Genomic DNA, 25,002 nt, shown 5'->3' on the forward strand with positions numbered 1-25,002 from the left:
TTATCGGAGTTTGTACTCAAGGCCTTTTGCAGTCTAGGTAAGTGCTATCACAAAAGCCATGATCCTGGACTTGCTTTGATTATTCATTTATTTAATTAATTTTTGCAGTAAGATCTCCTACTTCTGCTCAGGGTAGCCCTAGACTATAGTCCTCTCACTTACACCTCCTTTTAGCCAGGTCCATGTCTCCATGAGAGGCATTTCATTTGAGGTTTTGGTTTTTTCCTAAGTAAATTCATTGGTGTGGTCACCTCACCTGGATACCTTTTGCTTATGTGGTGTTTGGTATGAAAGAGAATGGGGCAGCCTTTGAATGAGGTCTGTGGTGAGGCTGACTATATCTACGCTGTTGCCAGTAGAAATATAGTCTGAACAAGCCTTCTGAAATGTAACTGGCAGTACATAGTGTGGACAATTAAGTTTCTAACCTTGGCCATCCATCTCTAAAATAAGTCATCATAGAAACAGATACAGATAGATGATAAGTATTTCATTCTTTATGTTAGTTTTATTTAGGACAATGAAAATTAGAAATGACAAATATGTGCCAAATTGATTGTTGGTAAAAAATAAATGAAGCTAAAAGTAAGTTAAGGCTCTATAATGGTAGAAACTATTTTCCAAAAGAAGTTCTTAAATCGTATCTGGTTATTGGGGTTTCCCAATAACCAGACCATTGACTATTAGAGAAGTGTTCTGTTCTGAACCACCCTAAAACTGAAATATCCTAGGAAAGCCCAGGAATCCCCTCAGAAGTTTGTTTCTAAGTTCCATCTATGGGGGACTTTCTCTTTTTTTCTTTTTTTAAAATAAGTATTTTTATTGTGAAAATACTGTACAGAGGGGTTACAGTTACATGAGCAAGGTAATGAGTACATTTCTTATCCAGCATTGTTGCCTCCTCCTTTGTTTTCCCCCTACCATCCCATCCCTCCCACCTCCTCAACTACACCCCCCCCCCACCCTCAACTAAATCGTAAAGTTCGTTTTTCGACATAGCGTCTTGTACATCTCATTGTTGCAATGGGTCCCTTTCTTTTAATGAACTGAAGAAGCTGGTGAATATGATACTAAAGATATAGGCATAAAGCCTTTCTAAGAATAGGCAGATTCCTTTTTGAGATGGTTTTCTGAGAGTGAAGATACATTTGCTCTTAATTGTTTTCATCATCCTACCTAATTCCTTCAGGTCAAGATATAAGGCTAGAATACAGGCCTGATGGTTTGTTAAGTTCTGATCTTAAGAAACCCAACTAACTTCCATCTCCAGTGTTCACTTTCAGCTCTGTGAGGCAATTCACAACTGATGTGTCCAGAAAACTGGTATGTTAATAAATCATACCTGACTAGTATCAAATCATATGGGTAAGATCAGGTGTTCACCAATGATTTGTTCATGGCAATGTAACTTTTTAAATAACAAGAAAAGTCCTCAAAATATCATAGAAAGATGTGATTATTCATTGATGCAATTGTGGAGATAAAAAGTATATTAGTTGCCTCCAACAAATGGGAAGATGTAAATACAGTAATTAATCTTCAATGGCTTTTACTATTTTATTGCTTTTTTGTCATTTAGAAAAAATAACTTTTATGGGGCCGGGAAGGTGGCTCAGTGGTAGAGCGCTTGCCTTGCATGCCTGAGGCCCTGGGTTCGATTCCTCAGCACCACATAAGCAAAAAGAAAAAAGCCTGAAGTGGCGCTGTGGCTCAAGTGGTAGAGTGCTAGCCTTGAGCTGAAGAGCTGAGGGACAGCTCCCAGGCCCAGAGTTCAGGCCCCACGACCGGACCCAAAAAAAAACAAAAAACTTTTTATGAAACCATACAACTCTCATTTTGCTCTATAATTCTTTTTTTTCCTGATGATATTAGGGTTTGAACTCAGAGTCTAATGCTTGCTAGCCAAATGCTCAAAGACTCCAGCCACAAAGAGAAAGTCCTTGTGCTTTGATTATGTTTCAGATTAGATTTGCCCAGCCTAGCCTGGACCAGGACCTTCTGACTTTACCCTGCCTATGTAACTTGGATGACACATGTGAATCACCATGCCCACCACTGGTTGAAACAAGGTGTTGTTAACTTGCAGGGGTGGGCATGGCCCTGGCCCTTAAACAACCATCTTCCTGATCACCACCTCCTGAGTATCTGGGATTCCAGGTGTGAGTCACTATGCCCAGCTCTTCTATCATGTTTTCCTCACTTCTCCTCCAAATCGTTTTTCAACTTTATCAAACTTATTTAGAAACAGTATTTATATGCCTTTTTTTTTACATAATGCAAGTTTTATTGGGGAACATGATTAAAGTGGGGGTGAGTGATATAGCTCAGTGGGTGGAGGCCTTCATAAGTGCAGGGCTCTCCACGTATTCAGAGGACCACAATTCGAGATGTATTTGACTCCACAGCCATCAGGGATGAGGCGCTTCTCAGCTACCATGTCTTCAAACTCATCAGAATTGAACTTGGTAAAGCCCCACTTCTTGGAGATGTGGATCTTCTGACGTCCAGGGAACTTGAACTTGGCCCTATGTAAGGCCTCAATCACATGTTGTTTATTCTGCAGTTTGGTGCAGATGGACATGATTACCTGGCCAATGTGAACCCTGGCCACAGTGCCCTGGGGTTTCCCAAAGGCACCCCGACAACATCTTGTTGATGCGAATGATGTGGAAAGGATGCAGTCCTGCTCGAATATGAAAGCCATCTTTGCCACAACTTTTTACTATATACTTGTTGGCACAAATACTGGCAGCCTCCAGGGCTTCAGAGGAGAGTTGCTCATATGCATCCGACACCATGGGCCCACAAAGTGGGAACTCATCCACTTTTGCCTTCTTCCGCCCCAGGTCAAAGATGCAGATCTTGGCATCAGGGACACCTCAACAAAAACAAGGCTTTGGGTATGGCTTGTTCTTACAATACCAGTAACACCGGGCGGGGCGGCAACCCATGGCGACACTAGAGTCTTTAGTGGCACGCTGGAGGAAAAGAGTATTTATATTCTGATCTCAAGAAAATCTTGGCTGTGTGTCAGTGGCTCACATCTGTAATCCTAGCTCCTCAGGAGGCTTAGATATGAGGATCACAGTTTAAAGTTTTCAGGCTGAAAACTCCTTAAAACTCTTGTCCGCAATTTACCAGCAGAAAGGAAGGAAGGAAGGAAGGGAGGGAGGGAGTGAGGAAGGGAGGGAGGAAGGAAGGGAGGGAGGGAGGAAGGAAGGAAGGAAGGAAGGAAGGAAGGAAGGAAGGAAGGAAGGAAGGAAGGAAGGAAGGAAGAAAGGAAGGAAGTTGTTGCTTAGTGCAGAGTGATAACTGAGTTCATGCCCCAGTACTGGCACGCGCGCGCGCGCGCACACACACACACACACACACACACACACACACACACACACTTCCAAGAATTAGCAATTTAGTCTCTAAATATCTATGAGTTTGAAATGCTTGTTAATGACAAATAAAAATTGCTTTTAGCTTTTTACAGTACAATTCAGAATTCTTTTCTCAGCTTCAGGAAAATCTCTTGTTCTGATAGCTCTTTTTCATATGGATAAATGGAAAATTTGGGATCAGTCAAAAAAGAAATAAAATTTTCCTCAAGACTAACCAGTGTTAATATTTTGTTATCTTTTCTTCCTATTTATGCATAGGTTTGATATATAACTTCAGATTTTCTATATAATATGTTTCTCCTTCATGCTATAGCATGACCATTTCACAATATTAGTAAATAAGTTTCAAAACTCTTAACTTTAATCATTAATATTTGAGTGCATTTCTATGGCTTCAATTATTTTTTCCAACAATCAGTTCTGGGCTTGAACTCAGAGCCTGGACACTGTCTCTGAGCTTTTTTTGCTCAAGGCTCTCATTCTGCCATTTGAGCCAGAGCATCACTTCTAGCCTTTTAGTGTTACGAATGCTTTAGTTAAAACTGTTTTCTCTCTCATCAGTGTTAGATAATACTGGTATAGGGCTTGGAAAAAAGCTAGACTAGAAAGACTGTCTTATTTTATTGGAAAAGGAGAGCTACAAGAGAATTTCCAATTACCAGGTGGATAAAATTTGTAATAGGGGTAGCAGCAATCTTCCTTTCCCAGTGTTCAAAAACCAGCATTTGATATTATATATATATATAATTTTATTGTCAGTTGTGGGGCTTGAACTCTGGGCTCTGGACATTATTCCTGAGCTCTTCAGCTCAAGGCAAGAGCTCTACCACTTGAGCCACAGCGACACTTCCAGTTTTCTGGTGGTTTATTGGAGATGAGAGTCTCACAGACTTTCCTGCCCGGGCTGGCTTTGAACAGTGACCCTTGCATCTCAGCCTCCTGAGTAGCTAGGATTACAGGCGTGAGCCACCTGTGCCTTCTTTGATATTATATTTTGAAACAGAATGAAGCCAACTTCATAGCTTAGTGTAAGTTATACCAGTGTTTAGGCCAATCTTAGGAGCCAATACTTTTCTACTGTTTTTTAAAAGCCTATAGTTTGGGCATTTTTATACTTTTAATGTTTTTATTAGATAAAAGGTCTGAGAGTATGGCTCAATAGAGTGCACAAGGCCCTGAGTTCAAGCTCCAGTACTGGAAGAAAAAAATCCAATTGGGGACACACACACACACAGACACACACACATAGACACACACACAGATCTATTGGGGCTTGGAAGTGTAGCTCAAGCAGTAGATCACCTGTTAAGCAAGCTCAAAGCCCTGAGTTAAAATGCAGTACTGCCAGAAAGAATCCTGGAGAGAGAAGGGAAGGGAAGGAGAAAGAGGTGGGGGGAGGGGGAGGAAGGAAGGAGTAGGTGAGGGAGGGAGGGAAAGAGGAAGGAAAAGAAAATGGAAGATTTGCAATTTAGGTGCATGTATTGCCACTGAGTGCCAAGCCTGCTCATCTATGCTCATTAGTACACAGATGTATTAGCATACATGAATGACCTGTATCCCAGATTTTCTTCTCTAATGAGGGTAAGATTGGAGTGTGGCTTTCTGCCTTATTCTGAATTCAATGGCCTGGAGATACCCACTGTACTTTAATAAGAACATTTGGAATTGGTACAATAATGAAAACAGTACTCAAGGAAATTTTTTAAGGCAGTCTGGATTTTTCCACACTGAATCCTATTAAAGTGTGTGTGTGTGTGTGTGTGTGAGAGAGAGAGAGAGAGAGAGAGAGAGAGAGAGAGAGAGAGAGAGAGAGAGAGAGAGAAAGAGAGAGAGACAGAGACAGAGACAGAGACAGAGAGTGACAGAGAGACAGAGACAGAGAGAGACAGAGAGACAGAGACAGAGAGAGACAGAGATAGGAGACGCCATTTCTGGTAGGTAGCTGAAATAATTCTTTTTTTTTTTTTTTTTTTTTTTTGGTCAGTCGTGGGGCCTGACTCGGCCTGGACACTGCCCCTCAGCTCTTCAGCTCAAAGCTAGTGCTCTACCACTTAAGCCACAGGCCACTTCCAGCTTTTTCTGCCTATGTGGTGCTGAGGAATCGAACCCAGGGCCTCATGCATGCAAGATAAGCACTCTAGCACTGAGCCACCTTCCTAGCCCTGAAATAATTCTTTAATGTTCAGTCTTTTGGGAATTATTTGGGCAACAACAGACTTATGAGTATGTAGAGAATAATTTTAATAATATTTACAATAAAGAATTTGTTATCACTGATGGCTCTTATCCACATTTTAGAATATTATTTAGCCATTAAATGCTATGCATTTAAAGCATATGGAAAATAACTTGGAGGATTTTTTTATAATAGCCGATTTAAAAAAAGGCCAACTCAAGTTCAAGTTGTTTGAGTCAAGCCAGCAACGTTGACCCAGCTTAGATAAAAGGGCCTTTATTTTAAGTATCTTTTAGAAGTCTCATGAGAGCCAAAACATAGAAGTCAATGACAGATAGACCTCTTAGAAACTGGACCTGGAAAATTACTGAGCACAATGCTCCTCTTTCAGGTCACCGGTCTTTGCCCTTGAGCCTTTGCTCTGTATGCCTGTTCCATGTTTCTCTCTACCCCACCAACTTCCATTCCTTAATCACCAGTTTGGCTCTGTCAAAATGTTACTTGTACATAGTCCTCAGTGTTTTCCTTGGTATCTTCTATGTCTCACATCTGCTCATCTTACCCGTGTCACCAATTCACCTCCTATAGGCCTCCCAATTCTATCTTCCTTAAGCTGCTGTTTTCAGTTCAACTTTTTGAGTCAGTTTCTAACTCCTAAGTTGTTAGTGTAAAAATGGGCTGTATTTGAGTTCAGTGGCCCAGAGAGGTCAGGTCACATCTCCCATGGCTCAGAGGATGTATGTACAGACCGGATGTACCCAGGTGACAAGCAGAAGAATATCTAATACTGAAATACTATATGCATATGTTGAAAATAGGTAAGAAAATATACCAGAATAGTAACCGAAGTTATCTCTGTGATATTACCAAAAACACTCTTTTACAGTTTACGAACACAATGAATCTTGATCAAAACCTCCTTTTTGCCAGGCACTAGTGGCTCACATTTATAATCCTAGCTTCTCAGGGGGCTGAGATCCAAGGATCCCTGTTCAAAGCCAGCCTGGACAGTAAAGTCTGAGACTCTTATGTCCACTCATCCACCAAAAAACTGGAAATAGAACTGTGGCTGAAAGTGGTAGAATGCTAGCCTTGAGCACAAAAGCTCAGGGACAGTGACTAAGTCTTGAGTTCAAGCCCTATGACCAAAATTCACTCCCCTCTCCCCCCCAAAAAAACTTCTTTTACTTTAAAACTTTTATTCAATGAACATGTATTTTCAATTTCCTTTTTGTTTGTTTTCCTATGTCTTTATTACCATATATTAGTGATACAAGGGAAAATTTCATTGTGACATTTCCACACATGTGAACAAAATGCAACATATTGTAATCTCTCCTTAATCACTTTTTCTTAACTCTTCCCAAATGCAACTTCAGTGGGTTTCATTGTTCTATCTTCATATGTGCCAAAAATCCATTTTGACCACATTCATCCTTTTTCACTCTTTTTATCTCAACCTCTACTCACTAGTTTCCACCTTCCCTAACAGTCTGTTTCTCTTTCTTCCCCCATACTGAGCTAACACTTCATTTTATAGTCACAAGCATAATACCTTTCAAATGCTCAAAAATTCTTTTGTTTTCTTCTTTGTGTGTGTGTGTGTGTGTGTGTGTGTGTGTGTGTATGTGTGTGTATGCGTGTTTGATGGTAATGAGATTTGAACTCAAGACCTCAAGAGCTCTCCTTTAGCTTTAGCTCTCTTGCTCACAGCTGGTGCTCCTACCACTGGAGCCACATCTCCAATCTGACATTTAATTGGAGACAGGGTTTCTTGTACTTTTCTGCCCTGACTGGCTTCAATCCAAGGTCCTCCATATCTCAGCTTCCTGAGAACCTACGATTCAGAGATGAACCATTGATGACCAGCATCCAAAATTCTTTTTGAAGGGTGATAATACTGGGTTTTTCAGCTCAAGGGTTGTGCAGTTGAATAGCACGAGCAAGGCCCTTGGTGCAGCCTCCACTACTGCAAAAAAAAAAAAAAATGGCAGGGGGGAATGACAATATTAGAACAAATAGAGACCTTAGAATGTTTGTTATAATTCAGCATCACCTCAGTTTACAAAGCTTAAACAGGCACACATAAATACATTAGTGACCAGCCCAAAGACAAAGTAAAGGAGTAGCCAGGCTATGAGTTTCTTGACTCTCAGCATGATTCTTTTTTTTTTAATTTTATTTTATTTGTGAACATACTGTACAGAGGGGTTACAATTACATGGGCAGGATAATGCGTACATTTCTTACCAAGCATTGCAGCCTCCTCCTTTTGTTTACCCTTCACGTCCCTTCCCAGTCAGCATGATTCTTGATGGTGCCTGGCCTGTACAAAATGAGATAAAGATCTCTGAGTGCAAGCCAGAGTCTGTACGTTGCAGATCTTTGAATGTTTGGTCTAATTGAAAACTTCTTTAAATCCCTCAAACTTGGAAGTTTGTTAAAATAATATCCTGTTGACTTGAAATAGAATTCCAATCCTCAAGCTTCATTAAACCATCATTTTGCTAAGAACTACATTTTGTAAAGAGCTTTTGCTTACATACTCCAAGTTGTCAGCTCTGCTGCACTTTAAATATCAACAGAAGAGAAGATAAGGTGAAAGGAGGGAATTTCCAAATGGCAAGAAGCATCTCGCTCCACACCGTCTGTCTCTCTCCTCAACAGGGCTGGCTTCTTCCTCTCTTCTGTGCTTCCTCTGGATGGATTAATGGAGAAGGGGCTGGAATAAATCTGGCCTATACTGTAGGACAAAAAGGAAAAAAATGGAAGTCTCTGAAGATTTCATTCAAAGGCATGACTTCAAAATGAAATGAAATGCCTTTCTTGGCAGGGAAAGAAACGCTTTAGCCTGGAGGAAATGAGAATTCTGAGGAATTTTAGTCAGTTCTAGGTACCAAAATGCACAGAGAAAACCTCGGCCCCAAGGCATTGGCACAGTGTAAATTCCCACCCACTATATGGCGCCTCTGGGATGCATAAAATAGATTCAGGAGAAGTCCACTATCTTGATTTTCAGTTATGACTATTTATTTCACTGTTGGCTTAGAAGATGGTGAGCTTACTGGCTCATCGTGCTTGAATCCACATGAAATACTCAAAATTCTGAAATTCTAAATAGTAATGTGAGCTTTAAGCATAATCAAAAAAGGTGAGATGAAATGCTAAATATAAATAAATATAAGCTCCTAAACTCAAACAAAATAATCACACAAATGAAGGAGACATTGGTGATTTTTAATAGTAACTGACATAAAAACATTATTGAGGTGACAATTTCCTTTTTATAGGAGTCTAGTATGTCCAAGGCCATAGTGTAAGTAAATAACATACAAAAAATTATTTCAGGGATTGGGATTGGGGGGAGGGGGGAGGCTGGGAAGGGATGTGAAGGGTAAACAAAGGAGGAGGCTGCAACGCTTGGTAAAAAATGTACGCATTATCCTGCCCATGTAATTGTAACTCCTCTGTACAGTATGTTCACAAATAAAATTAAATTAAAAAAATTATTTCAAATAGGCACAGTGGCTCACACCTATAATCCATGCTACTTGCATTGTCTGCAGTATTACACTTTATTGTTATTGTTGTTGTTATTGTAAAGGTGATGCACAGAGGGGTGACAGTTACATAAAGTCAAGTAATGAATACTTTTTTTTTTTTAACAGTGTCACCTTTTCCCTCAGGAGTATTACATTTGAAGCTAATCGGGGAAAATGTTGGCAAGAACCCATTGTGTGCAGTTACATAGGAGGTATAGATAAGATTGAGGCCTGTAACTGTCAGTCTGTCTACTCAGCTGAGCTGGTACCTTTTCGTCTAGTGTGATTGTTCTTGATGGATTAACATGATCTTTACATGTTTAGAAAGAAACAATGAAGTTTTCAAATATCTGAAGGAGGATGTAAAACCAAAAGGTTGGATTTATAGGATGAACTTCATAATGATTAGAAATATTCCAAACATGAATGCATCCACTCATGAAGTATACACTCTCTGTTATTAGAAGAGGTTTGCAGAGGATAAAGAACATTCTGGATCATGTTAGGGTTTGTCCTAATACTTACTACATGGATCAGAGAATTAAAATTTTATGCCATTTATGTTAGCTTTTTCTTTTACCCCATTTTTCTGTGGGAGAACTAGGTGATGTCATTGCTTTTGTAGTTCAGAGTTAGATATTGAGAAAAATATCTCAAGTTAAGGTATTAAAATAGCTTAATACTACCTGCAGTCAAAGTTGTCTCAGTATTCTTTGTGTGTGTGTGTGTGTGTGTGTGTGTGTGTGTGTGTGTGCTTGTACGCACATGCATAGCACCCTTGCTGAATCTGGGACTTGAATTCAGGGCCTGGATGCTGTCCCATTGCACTTTTGTTCAAGGCTGACACTCTCCCACTTGAGTTACATCTCCATTTCTGGATTTTTCTTGATAGTTAGTTGTAAATAAAGAGTCTCATAGCGTTTTGAGCCGAGGATGGCTTTGAACCACGATTTTCAGTTCTCAACTTCTTAAGTAAGTTAGAGTTAAGGCATGAGCCACCAGCTCAATGCATTTTTTTAAAAAGATAAGATATTGCTATATAGCCCAGTCTTGCCTTGAACTTGAGATTCACTTACTGTCTGCCTTCTTAGTGCTGGTATTACAGGTGTGGATCACCATGTCCAACCCCAATGCATTATACTTATATTATAAGTATGTATATATAATAAGTATATATAATATTATACTTATACTCATTTATACTTATTGGGTGCCATGAAATCTCTAGAATACTTAGACTTCTCTGAAGAACCATTTATAAAGCATATATCATGAGCTGGACAGGGACCAATGCAGGATTCAATACACAAATGGGAAAAAGACATGGTCATAAGAATTCAGTTATTTTTGGGATTATAAACTAAATACTGTGCAGGATGATATAATCTCTTTTTTTTTTTTTGGTTCCTGTCCTGGGACCTGAACTCTGGGCCTGGGTGCTGTCCCTCAGCTCTTCAGCTCAAGGCTAGCGCTCTACCACTTGAGCCACAGCACCACTTCCGGCTTTTTTTTTGCTTATGTGGTGCTGAGGAATCGAACCCAGGGCCTTGAGCATGCAAGGCAAGTGCTCTACCACTGAGCCACCTTCCCAGCCCGGATGCTATAATCTTAATGTCAAAATGAAGTTAATATTCTTAGTTCCATAGTAGCCATTTGATTACTTGCTTTCACATCAATAAATGAAAGTAGTGCAGGTTTACCTTGGTGAGCTATCTTTAATGGTTTAGTAACATTCAGGTAAAAATCCTTCTTATATGCCAGTGATAAAAAAATGTTTTTATTACATTCTTTAAGTATCAAGTGCAGTTGAAAATAAGTAATCTTCTCAATGCTGCTGTCTTTGACTCTTGAGCAGGTTTTCCAGTACTTATACCCGAGATATCTTTTTATCTTATTAGTTGAGCTGGTGAAATTTAAGTTCTGAAGAAATTGCAGATAATTAGAGGCCCTTTGATCTGGAGTAGTCCTTAGTTAATGGGTGAGCAGATGTTGCTCCACATTGAGCCTAAAGATCAAAAAAAAGAGTTAAATGAGAGGTTAACTTTGTGGATGGCTTCAATGGTATCCAAGTGGTTCTTTGGGCTTCTGCTTAAACATGAAGCAACTCGCAAATTAGCTTCCAGTGTTATTTGCTCTTTGCCTTTGCCCACTATGCAACTAGCTGCTTTCTTAGTTTCTTAGGTTTTTTTTTTCTTTTTCAAATTACACAAGACACTAAAAAAAATTAAAAAAACAACCTTTCATGGAGCATTCAGTTTGCCAAAACCACCACAATCACATGAGTGTGTGTAGGTTCAGTGGGTAGAGTTAGGAGAGAAGCTTGTTTCGCTGCTTTTGGAGCTGAAATGTGAATCTTTTCAATAAAAGAAAGGATAAATTAATTCCCTATGAAGAACAGCCAGGCTGCGTCATCATCTTCATCGCTGGTTGCTTAGGGGCTTGCTGTCTAATGAACCTGTGTTCTGAGAACTCAATAGAAGGCTGGTGTTCTTAGAAAGATGCATATTTATTTTTCTGACTAGCCATTTCCTGAAGTGGACAGGCTAGAATAGTTGAGTGTAGCTTTGTTTGACTCAAAATATCCAACATGTCTTATTTTTTAAATGTCCTTCTTATACTTAAGCAGTTGTAGAAAGGGGGTGCCATTCAACAGCGCAGTTTATGAATACAATGAGTCTTGATCAAGGTTACCCCTTTCAACATTTTTACCTAATTTTCCACTCCCCACCCCTCCCCTCCTATGGTGGATTTTTTTTACTGCATTCTTTGCCCTTTCTTCTCTTTGGCTTTTCTATCTCCTTCCCCTTGACCCCACTCCACACCTTTCAAGAATTGCTTCCTGGTGTTTACTCTGTTAAACTATGATTTAGCCTTTCCTAACGAATTACATTGTTTGAGTTCTCACCCTCAATCTACCATATTTCAGTTAAAACATTTGTGTATACTTGCATACCGCCCAAAGGATTTACTTATATATTTATAATTATTTCTACCTTTTACATATGAAAGAAAACATACAATTTTATTCTCTCTGGATTTGACTTACTTCACTTAATGTAATTTTTTTCCAGGTCTTTTTTTTTTTTTGCGAAGAATGTAGTATCATTAATAATGATAAACAGTTGCTGGATTTGTGTTACTAACAAGCATCAATATTGAAACAGAAGCCATTCTTGGTTAAACCCACACTCCTTCAGCCATGGTACAACGCTGGGAAGTCAGATAGAGTGTCCAGTCACTCATAGAGTCCTATCAGTGAGCCAGAGTGGCCCAGCTTCTATGAGAATCCTCTTCCTGTGTAACTAATGCACTCTCACAACCTGCAGAAAGGACCCTCTGCAGAATCTGTGTATATTCATGGGAACAGAAGTATTTAATGTCTCCAGCAATTTCTGTATTCTAAAAGCATCACTAATGTGTAACTTTGCAGTGCTAGTGGTCCTTGGGTGCTTAGGTCCCTAAGTTGGCTGGGATGTTTATGCCCAGTGCTTCATCCCTCCCTCCCTCTTCTCCTCCCCTTCCCCCCTTCTCTTTCCTTCCTCCTTTCCCCCCTCCCTCCCTCTCCCCCTCTCTTCCCTTCCATCTCTACCTTTCCCTGTCCCCTCCCTTCCCTCCCTCCCTTCTTCCCTCCCTCCTTCCTTCCCTCCCTCCCTCCCTCCTTCCTTCCTTCCTTCCTTCCTTCCTTCCTTCCTTCCTTCCTTCCTTCCTTCCTTCCTTCCTTCCTTCTTTGCTTCCTTCCTTGCTTCCTTCCTTGCTTCCTTATTTTTCCAGTATCAGGGTCTTATGCTTACTTGGCTGGTACTCTACCACTTGAGCCACACTTCTAGCCCATCATTTTGCTGGTTATTTTTGGAGAGTCTTATGGACTTGTGTGGACTTTCCTGCCCAGGCTGACTTCAAACTGCAATATTTTGGATCAGATCTCAGTCCCCTGAGTATCTAGGTCATGGGCAGTGTAGCTAGGAATGGTGTGCAATGGAACCCATTCAGTTCTAATACCCTTCTGAAGTTCTTCTATCCCTTCAGCTTAGCCATTGCTCTTACCACCCAACATTATGTCAGATAAATTTCAGTGTCACTAATTTCACAAAGTCAGTGGAAGGAATTATAAAATTTGTTGCCAGAAAGTTCCAGGCACAGCTCCTATAGTTGCAAGACATGACTGTTAAAGCAAGGGGTGGGGCCAGAGACACTGATGCTGTTTTGCATCATTAAAGTTGTAAAGACCTGCAGGATCAGTGGAGGTGCTTGTCCAAAGAGTCTTGATCATTTTCTATGGCTTTAGTATACCATGGCAGTTTTATCTTGTTCTTGGATTCAATTTCAGGCTGTTAGGGATTAATTATATGAGTTTTCAGATATTTGTGATATAGTGTGGCCATGATAAAAAAAACCTGAATATGTAAGGAATTAAAACTTTTCACTGGTGGCTATATAATAAAGGCTTTGTTCAGAAATGATTAATTCTATGGAGGAAATCTGCCGATATTTCAAGAGCTCTGACTGCCTCAGTCTCTCAGTTTGACATAGATCTATGTGAGCTCCTACAGATAAAATGTACATTTTTATTATAATAAAAGATGGCTGGAGCTTTCCAAATATAAGAATACCTGGAAGCTGGCACACAATAAACTAATATTGATCTTTACACAGGATTTGGGATCCTAACGATGGGAAGAGGAGTTCTTTTAACTTGCAATATGACTTCAGTTTAGCCTGCTTCACAGTGAATCTCAATAGGCCATTGATGATGACCCAAGAGAAGCACCAGCCAATGAGACTACATTAAAACATACAAATGAATGACAGCTATTAATAATGGTGTTACTTCTACACTAACACCAACCAAGGTCACAAATGAAAGAGAAACTAGTAGATATTACATCTGGGCTGGTCTCTACCCCTCCAACAAAGAGAAACTAGTAGATATTACATCTGGGCTGGTCTCTACCCCTCCAACTCAGAAGTAGAAGCAGGAAGCAATGTTTCCTCTGGGGTTCTAGCCCATCTGAGCCTATTATCTAGGCAAGGCCCAGGCTAGGGCTTCCATTGACTTGATGACCACAGAGACTCTGCTAGGTCCCTGTTTCCTAGTTACCTTCTTTCACTATTCAGTCCTAGAAAATTTTCTCCTCCAGAGTCTATGGATCCATTTTCTATTGAGCTAGGCCTTGGCTCTAGCCTTCATAACTGGTGTCTGGGCTTTAAGGCCAAAGTGAACATTTCTATCATGGCTAAAGACAGTTACATATCTCAAAATCTAAACTAGAAGACAGTTGAGATCCTTCAAGTCTGTCTTCTCTTTGACCACTTAGTCTGACCCAAAATTGGGTTGAAGTTTCTCATCCTTCATCAACACTGACTTTGAAATACACTGTCCAGTGAGTTTTTCTCAGTGCCTGACTTTATCTTTCCTGTAGCAGTCTTTTTTCCAGGAAAAGAATTCTTTCATCACAGTATGATCTAGGATAAACCGTGTGTGAGACCTAGAAATGCATGTCATAACACAAAGGTAAAGGGTGATTCTAAGACCATCAATTGTCGGAGGCATTTTAGATACTTGAGGGACTGCCAAAAATAATCATCCACATTCTGTTTGGGGCTAACAAGATAAAAGTGCCTTTCATAATCCATTATAGAGCAAGCTAGGAATGAGCTGTGCAAGTCACACTACATGGAATTAGTTGATCTTTACTATTCTCTTAATAGCAAAAGTTTATGATTTGAATGTATTCAGTAAATCTCAAAAGGGCTTTATAAAATTAAAAAAAACCAATAAATTGTTTTGTTCCATTCAGTGTCAAGACAAGTTGATTCTAGTTGTAATTTATCAATAGTCATGAAAAGAATTTACCTCAGGCACCTGAATGTAAAGTCAGGCAACTGAATGACTACAATTGGCATTGAGAAACTGCAATGTTAACATACAGAATGGCTTTTTTCATAGAAAAATGTTCTCATCCTCTCATTTAGCCTTGTGATATTAATGGTTAAATTTTTTCAGCAGTTCAAGGGAGAATAAATGACTGTGTTAATTATCAGAAATACCACCATGCAAAGCTGCCAACAAATATACCTGGTTATTTATTTGAGAAAATTAAAGCTGACAGGTAGGATCTGTGTTAATCACTACTTCTGTTGGACATTGGGAAAGTATGAGTTATTTGAAGGAATAATTGGTGGCTGAGCTCTGAATATGGCATAATTTCAAGCAATGATCCTCAAGTGTTCCACTACGTGGATCACCTGAACTGCTAATTAAAGATCCAACATCCAGGCATGGTTTAGAAGGTTTGGTGTAGTGCCCTGTAATCTGTATTCACAATAAATCACTCAAATGATTTTGATTCTGGATCTATAAAACACAATATGGGAAACTGTGGAAAGAACCTGAATTTTGAAATTACACAGAATAATGCAAATCCTAATTTAACTGTTTGTTTTAGCCCTAGGTAAATTACTACTATCTCCCATTTTCTTCATCGGCACAATTAGATTATACTATTCTTTTAGGAGTTCATAGAATGATGCTTGATAGTACCATACGTAGTTTATAAATGTTAGTTTCCTCTCAAAGGCTTTTGTGGATTCTATCAAAAGTCTAAAGATGAGACTTGGAGGGGACTCAGAAGTCCACTATTATCACATGACTTGGTAATTTATTTACTCAAACTCTGACATTTTTGCGAGCAAAAAGGGATGCTTTTGATAATCATGCAGAAGTAGCCAGTGCAAATCCAGGACTGTATAGTCATCTTAATTACTAGTAAGCTTAAGAAGGCCACATAAGTGCATTGTATAAATAACACCACATAACTCTGAAACAGAATGGTGGAATTTTTTTTTTTTTTTTTTTTTGTCGGTCGTGGGGCTTGAACTCTGGGCCTGGGTGCTGTCCCTCAGCTCTTCAGCTCAAGGCGAGCACTCTACCACTTGAGCTACAGCGCCACTTCCAGAATGGTGGAATCTTTTGTGTGCATGTGTGCCAATCCTGAGACTTGAACTCAAGGCTTTGGTACTCTCCCTGAGTTTCTTTTGCTCAAGGCTAGTGCTCTACCACTTGAGCGACAGCTCCACTTTCAGCTTCTTTATTTTTTCATAATTTATTGGAAATAAGAATCTCATGGAATTTCCTGCCAGGCTAGCGTCAAACAGCGATCCTTAGGTCTCAGCCTTCTGAGTGGCTAGGATTACAGGCTTGAGCCAGTTGCACCCAGTTTTGCAGTTGCTTCTTTGAAAGCTTTAAAGCCACTCTTGGGAAACTCCTTGCTTACCAAGTGAGAATCCATTGCTAATATATCTTTATTGTTCTTTGTGATACCCAGTACCATGAACTGGATAATAGTTTATGCAGAAAAAATAAATGTTTGCATCAGTCTAATGAGTCTTAAATTAAAAATATTCCTAACCATCATTTTCATTTTCGGTTGTATGTGAAGATTTCCAAACCATTAAAGTCATGAGGACAATAGCAATTCTGCCCAAATTCCTCTATTGATAGTTACTGATTTGTTTGTTTAATGATCCATGACTCTTTAAATACATCTTAAATACATCCATGACTCTTTAAATATGTATGTCATGGATGCCATTTAAGCAAAAGCTGGTTATTCATTCTTTTTAACAGGACTTCATACTTGTCAATAAATAGTTTAGTGATTTGAAAAAAATACAGAAAATGAGGGATTATTTTTTAGTTCTTTAATACCATTGAACTGTAAACATTTAGCATATATAGAAAGTAAATATCAAGAAATGTTAATTTGAGGATAATTTTGAGGACAAGTTTTTATAAGTAAAAGATAGGAAATATTTTGTGTCTAACAAGGTGAGACTTGTTAAATGAGTAATGATTAGCAGTTCACAAAATATGGTCCATATAACTCCAGGGTTGGTTGGATGTAGATCAAAGCTGTTTTCTTAGCAATACTAAGACATTATTCACCTTGTTCATTGTTTTGCCATCTGTACAGAGAGTGCGAAGGCAATGGTGGGTAAAACTGCTGGGTCTTCACATGAATCAAGTTGATGGCCTTGTTTCTATGCTGGTAGTTGTTACATTCTTCATGATCACACAGATTCATTTATTTGATAAAAGCCACTTTTACTTAAGAATGTCCTTGGGTGAAGCAGTGCAGATGACCAATTTCATTTAGTCTTCACCCTTGGCTATTTGTATTTTCATATTCTGGACATGTAAAAGGTCTGCAACACAATGGTGGTTATCACAAGAGAAAGCCCATAGGCATTTGTTTCTACTGAAGTAGAACTGTAATAATAAAACAAAGCTTTTCTTGAAGAAAGAAATGATTGACAAACTATAGTTTCTTAAAATTTAGTATTTGGTGATACTCAAAAATAGATGAAGTTACTTCAAGCACAACAGTGGGACACTTGATAATGGCAAAACTGCAGCTTTCAGAATTTTGGAAAACTTATATATGACCCCATTAACTTGATAAGATTCTGATATTTGAAAACTATCTCAGAAGATTGGTGTTGATACTAATGAGTTAATGTTGTGCTGGCATAACAAAATATGTCAGCATTTGGGATATGCCTATAACAAAGTGAATATTTTCCAAATAATTGATACACAGTGTTATAAAACCATGCATGGATAAATGATTCATTCAGAGTATAAGGTAGATTGGCAAACATCTCAATGTGATAAAAGCAAAGTTTATTGATGTGGTTTCAGATTCTATATTCTAACTAATCTTTAGTAGAGGCATTCACAATGATCTCAAATAACTATTAAAAGACTCCTCCTTTTCCAGCAACATGTCTGTATGAAGCCAGATTTTCAACTAAGACAGTATTTCACAACAGACTGAATGCAGAAGCCATATGAGAATCCAGGTGTCTTTAATTAGATCAAGTAAACAGAATTACAAATCCTGCAAAAGCAGAATACTACAAAGCAGTACCACTTTTTCCCTCACTAAATCTTTTCGTGTGTGGAAAGTACAATTAACTTTCATTTTCACTTAATATATTATTTATGTTAATGTATTAATATATTATCGACTTCCATATATTATTGATTATTATTATTTATGTTAACATTTTATTTATGTTCATATATCATTGCTTTATAATTTAAGCTCAATACATATTATTCAACATATAATTATCTAATATCTATTATATATTTGTTATATTTTAAAAATTCATCAGGATCATCTAGAAATTTATATTAGTATGGATGTAGGAATTTAGTCCAGTTTTTTTATGGTTCTGGGATTTGAACCCCATGCTTGTACTTGCTGAACAGGTCTACCAATGTAGCTCTTCCCTCAGTGAAGACTACACTTTCAAAGCACTTAACGGTTTCTAGAAAGCTAAAATTCTCAGAATTGTTCTGTTCTATTACAGTAATAAATGGAACAGATTTCTACTTACTCTTCTGGAATTTACTCCATTATATATTGTTAGATGAATGGAACAAGTGACATTATGGAAATATGTTATGCAAAAGAATAGGGAATACGGGGCTGGGAAGGTGGCTCAGTGGTAGTGCGCTTGCCTTGCATGCCTGAGGCCTTGGGTTCGGTTCCTCAGCACCACATAAGCAAAAAGAAAAAAGCCGGAAGTGGCGCTGTGGCTTAAGTGGTAGAGTGCTAGCCTTGAGCTGAAGAGCTGAGGGACAGCGCCCAGGCCCAGAGTTCAGGCCCCACAACTGGACCAAAAAAAAAAAATAGGGAATAAGACTCTCCTGAAATATAGTTATGTGTGCAAGGATATGCATACTATTACTGATTTTTTAAAAGCAAAATCATACAAAGGAGTACTGAATTACCCAGTATTAAATAAAAATATTCAATAGGACAGAATTGCAAAACCCTTTGAATAGTAACACCAAGTTTTCCAACTTTGGTTCATTATTTATTTAAAGAAATATCTTCTTTTGAGCTCAGTTTCCATTTTAACTGCAGTCATAGCAAATAAGTACTTTTTGTCCTACCTCCTATCTTTCTGCAAACATTTATTTTCCATTAGTCTTAAGCAATTTTACTGGCAGTGCTTATTTTTGTTAAAGTGGAATGGCAAAACTTTCACAGGCAGGAAATGTCTTTCCTTCTCAGTGTGTTCTGTTTATTGGAAAATGAAAAGAAAGACAAACACAATGTGGAGGATAGAAAAGATAAGAATCATGGTCAGAAATAACCAAAAAGGATAAGGAAACAGATTAAGGTAGGAAGGGAAGGGCTGACTGTGGTAGAGGATGAAGAACAACGTCTAAAGAGACCACGGGAGGAGGAAGCTGTATTAGGGTCACAGAGCAAATGGCTAAAGATGAAGGGGAAAGACAAACAGAACTTGGAACAAGAGGAACCAGAATAGAAGACAAAATAATAATAATTTTAAAAAGTCAGGTGAGTAGAAAGAAAGCCTCCTCAGCAAGTTACAAGGATTGCTGACTTGGCCTTCAAGAGAAATGGAAGTGAAAAGCCTGTCCACAGACATTCAGTGGATATTGCCAACGTGAGCGAAGCATGTCATTTTGACAAGTGGGTATCAAAAGTATGTTGAGTTTGATAAGACTCTTTCTTTCTGAATATACATTCTGGAAGGTTTCCAGGCATAACTAGACATCTCTTTAGTCTTCTCTCCTTGTGTTCTATAAAAGGGGGCATCAGGCAAGGGTGGATGAGCAAAGGATAGGAATGGAGAAAAAAAACCCTCTGCGATTCCTTATCCAGTGAGGAGACACTGAAAGGGTCCTTTATCTCTTGGCTGCGCAGCTGGAGACTACATGTCTGTCTCTCCAGCTGAGCATCAGCTCAGCCACTTCTGACCCAGACAGTCACGGACAAACAGCCCTCCACCCACTCGCCCTGGACTGTGGCCAAAGAGTCGTGGGTGGGAGGTGGAGAATAAGCAGAACAACCTCCAGACTTATTAGGGAAATGGAAATTTTGAGAGAGAAGGGAAAAGAGACGTGTGGCTTTAGCAAAAGTGAAACCTATGCAGTAGAAAAACTTGAGTCCTTGAATTGAGGAACAAGGGTGGGAAAAGGCCCCCACCAACCACCAAGTTAAGGATATTCCCAAGTGGGTTTCAGTTTAAGGGCCTTGTTATAGATTCCTTTTAAGGAGTATTATTTACTCTATGATGAGTTTAGGGGTTTTGTGTCAACCATTTGCCAGTGTTCTCTCCTGGATACTAGATCCTCCAATTTTATGCTTGAAGGCTAACCCTCAGGCAACCAGCTGATGCCTAACCATAATCCACCTTTTGTCAGTGGCTAGCCATGCCATTCCTTTGAGCGAACACCAGCAAGGCCTTGTTAGGTAAATATATAGGTTGCTCAGGAATGAGAACACTAGCCGTATTCAGGCTGGGAGAAAGGTTTATTTTCCGAACTTTTGGCTGGCCTCTGGTTAAGTTGGAAGCCCTCGAGGCCGGAAAAAGGGTCTAGAAACCCCTGGGCCAGGACTTATTAAGGGGGATGGGGGGAGCTGTGGCCACACCGATGAGGATGTGACCTAGGGAGGGGAGAGGGCACTGCTTCCAGGTGTGCCAGTTACTTAGGTGATGCAGGTACTGGGTGGAGACTTAGCCAAGAGGAGGGAGGAGTCTGCCCCGCCTTCCCAGGGCTGACTTTAGGGGCATATATATCCAGCAGCAACAGAGCTGGCTTGCAGTACAAGGCACATAGTAGCTTACATTGAACAATGAGATGGACTTCCGTAGAGAGAAAGGTTAGGACAATTTAGTCACCATCTTGCCTTTGTTGGTGCTGTTTTGTTTACATGGTATCATCTATAGCAGAATTATTAATATAATTGTCTTAGTGTTAATATAATATGATTAGTAACATAATTGTTGTAACTATTAATAAAATTATCCTAAATTTTGGCCTAGCAATTGCAAAAAAAAGTCACTTTTCCCAAGTGATGAGGAATGTAAACAAAAGTTTAAAGAATTGTAATAAATTATCCAGAAACTTCTGGGGGTGTTCACTGAATGTAATTGAATCGAATTATTAAAATGAATGACCTGTATTCATCACTGTAGTTAATGATACCCTTTGCAAGTACTGTGGCAAAGTAGCCTACTTTTATTGTTTTATGTAGCGATTATATTAACTAACATAATGCATCTATAATGTTTTTTAGAAAGTGTCGTCTGGTTATATTTTGGCCTTTCCTTTAGTAGTCAGTATTCACTTGTTAAAGTTAAGTCATTGTCCCCTTTACTTCATTAGTGATGAACTGAGTCCTGCTGAAGAATGTGAACTTTCCTGCTCCTCTGTGTAATTACTAGATCACCCAGATGTTTCAAGGTTTTTCTCCGGAGCTTTCTTATACTTTTCTGTCTCCTTGTCCTGTTGTCATTGTATCAGAAGCTTTTCCATGGGATTAAGCGCCCCTTCTAATTGGTTTTTAATTTACCAAGGGTTTGGAAGTAAATAGCTATGTACACAGGCAGGATAAGGCAACAGGGAAGCAAAGCATGACACCCAAACTGGAGTCTGTCAAATAAATTCACCATTTGGTTTTCATGTGTAAACTTTACAGCATTTTCATGCTTAAAGACATTCTTGTTTAATTTTAAGTTGTTGCCTATAATCTTCTAAACCCAGCCTGCAAAGTGCATTCAGGAAAAATAATGTACTTTCAGCATCTGAGGAAATATAGCCAATTGTTCAGACATTATCAATATAAACTTGGTGGTGAAAAGTATTTATGGAATGGAAGGTAGAGTCCCCCACCTCTTATTAAACCACAGTTATGATTTCTAAAAACTCTGTTACTATCTATCTATATCATCTATCTATCTATCTATCTATCTATCTATCTATCTATCTATCTATCTATCTATCTATCTATCTATCTGAGACAGGTTCTTGCTGTGTAACTCCAGTTGGCCTTCAATTCCCCATCCTCCTGCCTCTGCCTCCCAAGTACCAAGATTACAGTTGCATACTAGAGCACCTGGTCTAATTTACAAAATAAAGATAGCTAAAAGGACCTCAAAAATCTAAACAGAGTACCACTTCTACTATGAAGATCTTTCAGGACCTACCATTTATATTGCTGTGGGTTTTCTTTTAAATAAGAGAACTCTCAACATTTTGTATATAACCTTTCGGCTTAATATATCACAAAAATGTTTGCCTTGTTACATAATCTACATTAACAGTTCGATCATTGCATAATATACTGAACAGATGAACAGAAAGGCACATATTTATTTGTGATTGTACACACCAGTATACTTATATTTCTTTGTTTATGTTATGGCCCTAATGTACTTTCTTTGGCAGTACTCTGATTTGATCTCAGGGCCTTGTGCTTCCTAGGCAGGAACTCTACTCTATCAGCCCCCATATGTGTGTGTGTGTATGTATGTATGTATATATATATATATATATATATATATATATATGTGTGTGTGTGTGTGTGTGTACATGTGTATACATGTATACATGTGTATATATGTGTATATATACATGTGCATATATATATGTATATGTATATGTATATAGTATATACATAATATACCTATATGTATATAGGTGTATATACATATACCTATATACATATACACCTAGGTATATATGTGTGTGTGTATATATATATATATAATATTTTTGGTCTGTTGTGGGGCCTGAACTCTGGGCCTGGACTCCATCCCTCAGCTCTTCAGCTCAAAGCTAGCACTCTACCACTTGAGCCACAGAGCTACTTCTGGTATTTTCTGCTTAAGTGGTACTGAGGAATCAAGCCCAGGGCCTCATGTGTGCAAGGCAGAAACTCTACCACTGAGCTGCCTTCCCAGCCCCTATATTAGCTATTGTCAAGATAGGGTCTTCTTCATGCCAAGCTATTCTGATCTGCACTCCTCCGATTTATGCTTCCTTTGGGAAACATTATCACTGGGATGACAGGCATATGCCTCTTAGCCCACCTATTGGTCAAGCTGGAGTCACTCACATTACTTGTTTTTTATTGTTTGTTTACTTGTACTGGCCCCAAACTGTGATCTCCTCCTACCAAGAATCTAAAATTATAGGCTTGAGCCAGCATACTCAATCTGATATATTTTTATACATTGACTATTATTGTTCTTTTACCAGATTATTGATTTAGAGGAACATTTTATTTTATTTTCACCATTTTATTTTATTTTTCCCTTCGTGATACATTTTTTTCATTAAAGCCTATTTTACGAAGCTGGGGATATTGCTGAATGGTAAAGCATTTGCTTGACATATATGAGACTGTGGGCTTGGTCACAGATCTACACCCCGCCCCCCCCGCAGATACCCAACACTGTAAGCCATATTTTATTAAGACATGGTCTGAAAAACATAATTCGTTTGGAAGGACATTTTCTTGATAGCAAACTCTGGGAAAACACACTAATCAAAGGCAGCTGACATTGTTTTGTTCATTCAGATGTCAAGAGTTTCCTTTCTTGCTCTTCTTGCCTACTTTTTTAATTTAAATTTTATTGTAAAGGCAATGCACAGAAGGGCTACAGTTACCATAAGTCAGGTAATGAGTACATTTCTTTTTGGACAGTGTTACCCCCTCATCTTGCTTATTTTAAACCCCTTTTTCCAGTTCTCCTTCAAAGTAATTGTTTTTTTAAAAGTCTGCCTGTTTCTTATCCCCTTCTATTCTCCAATTAATAAAATCTCTCAATTGAACCAGGTATATTGTTTTTATAATCTTCTATTATACTCTAATAGAAGATAGTATTACCTTAACAATACCAAGAATCAGGACAGAAAAAAAATCATTGCTACAGCATCTCTGTCCACTACCTTCCTCACACAACAGTTTTTTCCCTGTGGTTCGGAATCATATAAAACAGCAAAGAATTTGAAATCACATTACATTACCTCTCAAACTTATAATTAATTGTAATGATCTACCCTTAATATCTGGTAAGAGGAGAAACAAGTACAGAGACTTCGAACTCAATCTCTGTTTTAAAATGTCTGAGTCTGGTCTTACCGGTCTCCTAATCATGGAAGGTATTCTTGGGAAGGATTCTAGATGCAGTATGTTAAAAGTAACAAAACTAATCTATAAAACCTTTTAACTATCTCAAATTTATCAGTAACAAGCTTTCTGAACTTGGGCTAGTCCTTAGCTTGTTCAGGCCTCAATTTCTTCTTTTGTAAAGTGAAAAGTTTACAGGAAGAGATCTCAGAGAATCACAGGATGCTAACTGGGTAGAAACAGAGGATCAATATTAGAGAGCTGAGTTGCAAAGCTCAGGGCTAACAGATGTCCTCCCTTTAGGGCCCTAGCTCCCCACAGAGATTGTAGGGGAAAAGTACTTTCCCACTTTCATGACCACAGTAGCCAGTCATGACCACTTCCTCCTTTGTAGGAAGCCTCTGCTCTGACGTACAGGAAAGATGGTCGAAATGGAAGTGAAAGCAGAAAACAATATAGGAAACATGCAGATTCCTACAAGAGAGCTCTGGCTATTTATTGTTCTGAGTAATCTGAGGAAAAAGAGTAGTTAACAATACTCAGTTTCTCATATGATGTCTTCCATAAGTGAATGTTCTAAGATATTAAACATTCTAGTCAAAATTTCAAAATACAGCCTATCTCCCAGGAATTTTATTTTTTAAAAATGTTCCAATGGTCAGAGGTCAATTGGAGTTTTTTTTTGTTATAAGTTACTATCAATTGGCTAATAAGACAACATATCAACTGGAAAAGCTCTTGAACTTGGCTAACTTCAGAGATAACATATTCTTCAAAGACTGATTTTTATGAGTAGCTAAAAAGCCCATCCACAGTACAAATTGAGTACTTCTTATCTAAAATGCTTGGGAACAAAAATTTTTTGGATTTGGGGTTGTTTTTGAATTTTTAGATAGTCACACAATACTGATACACACACACACACACATATA

At 38.6% G+C, this 25,002-nt stretch overlaps 1 protein-coding gene and 1 pseudogene across 2 annotated transcripts in view; one reads left to right on the forward strand and one right to left on the reverse strand.

Annotated features, from left to right (window-relative positions):
• Rasgef1b (RasGEF domain family member 1B) overlaps positions 1 to 25,002 on the forward strand; it is a 564,489-nt gene that overhangs the window by 438,886 nt on the left and 100,601 nt on the right. The window lies entirely within an intron of this gene.
• On the reverse strand, positions 2,553 to 2,951 carry LOC138820690 (large ribosomal subunit protein uL16-like; annotated as a pseudogene).

The sequence above is a fragment of the Dipodomys merriami genome, unplaced genomic scaffold, assembly GCF_024711535.1.
Source record: "Dipodomys merriami isolate MVZ:Mamm:240054 unplaced genomic scaffold, mDipMer1.0.p SCAF_9, whole genome shotgun sequence".
NCBI classification, from domain to species: domain Eukaryota; kingdom Metazoa; phylum Chordata; class Mammalia; order Rodentia; family Heteromyidae; genus Dipodomys; species Dipodomys merriami.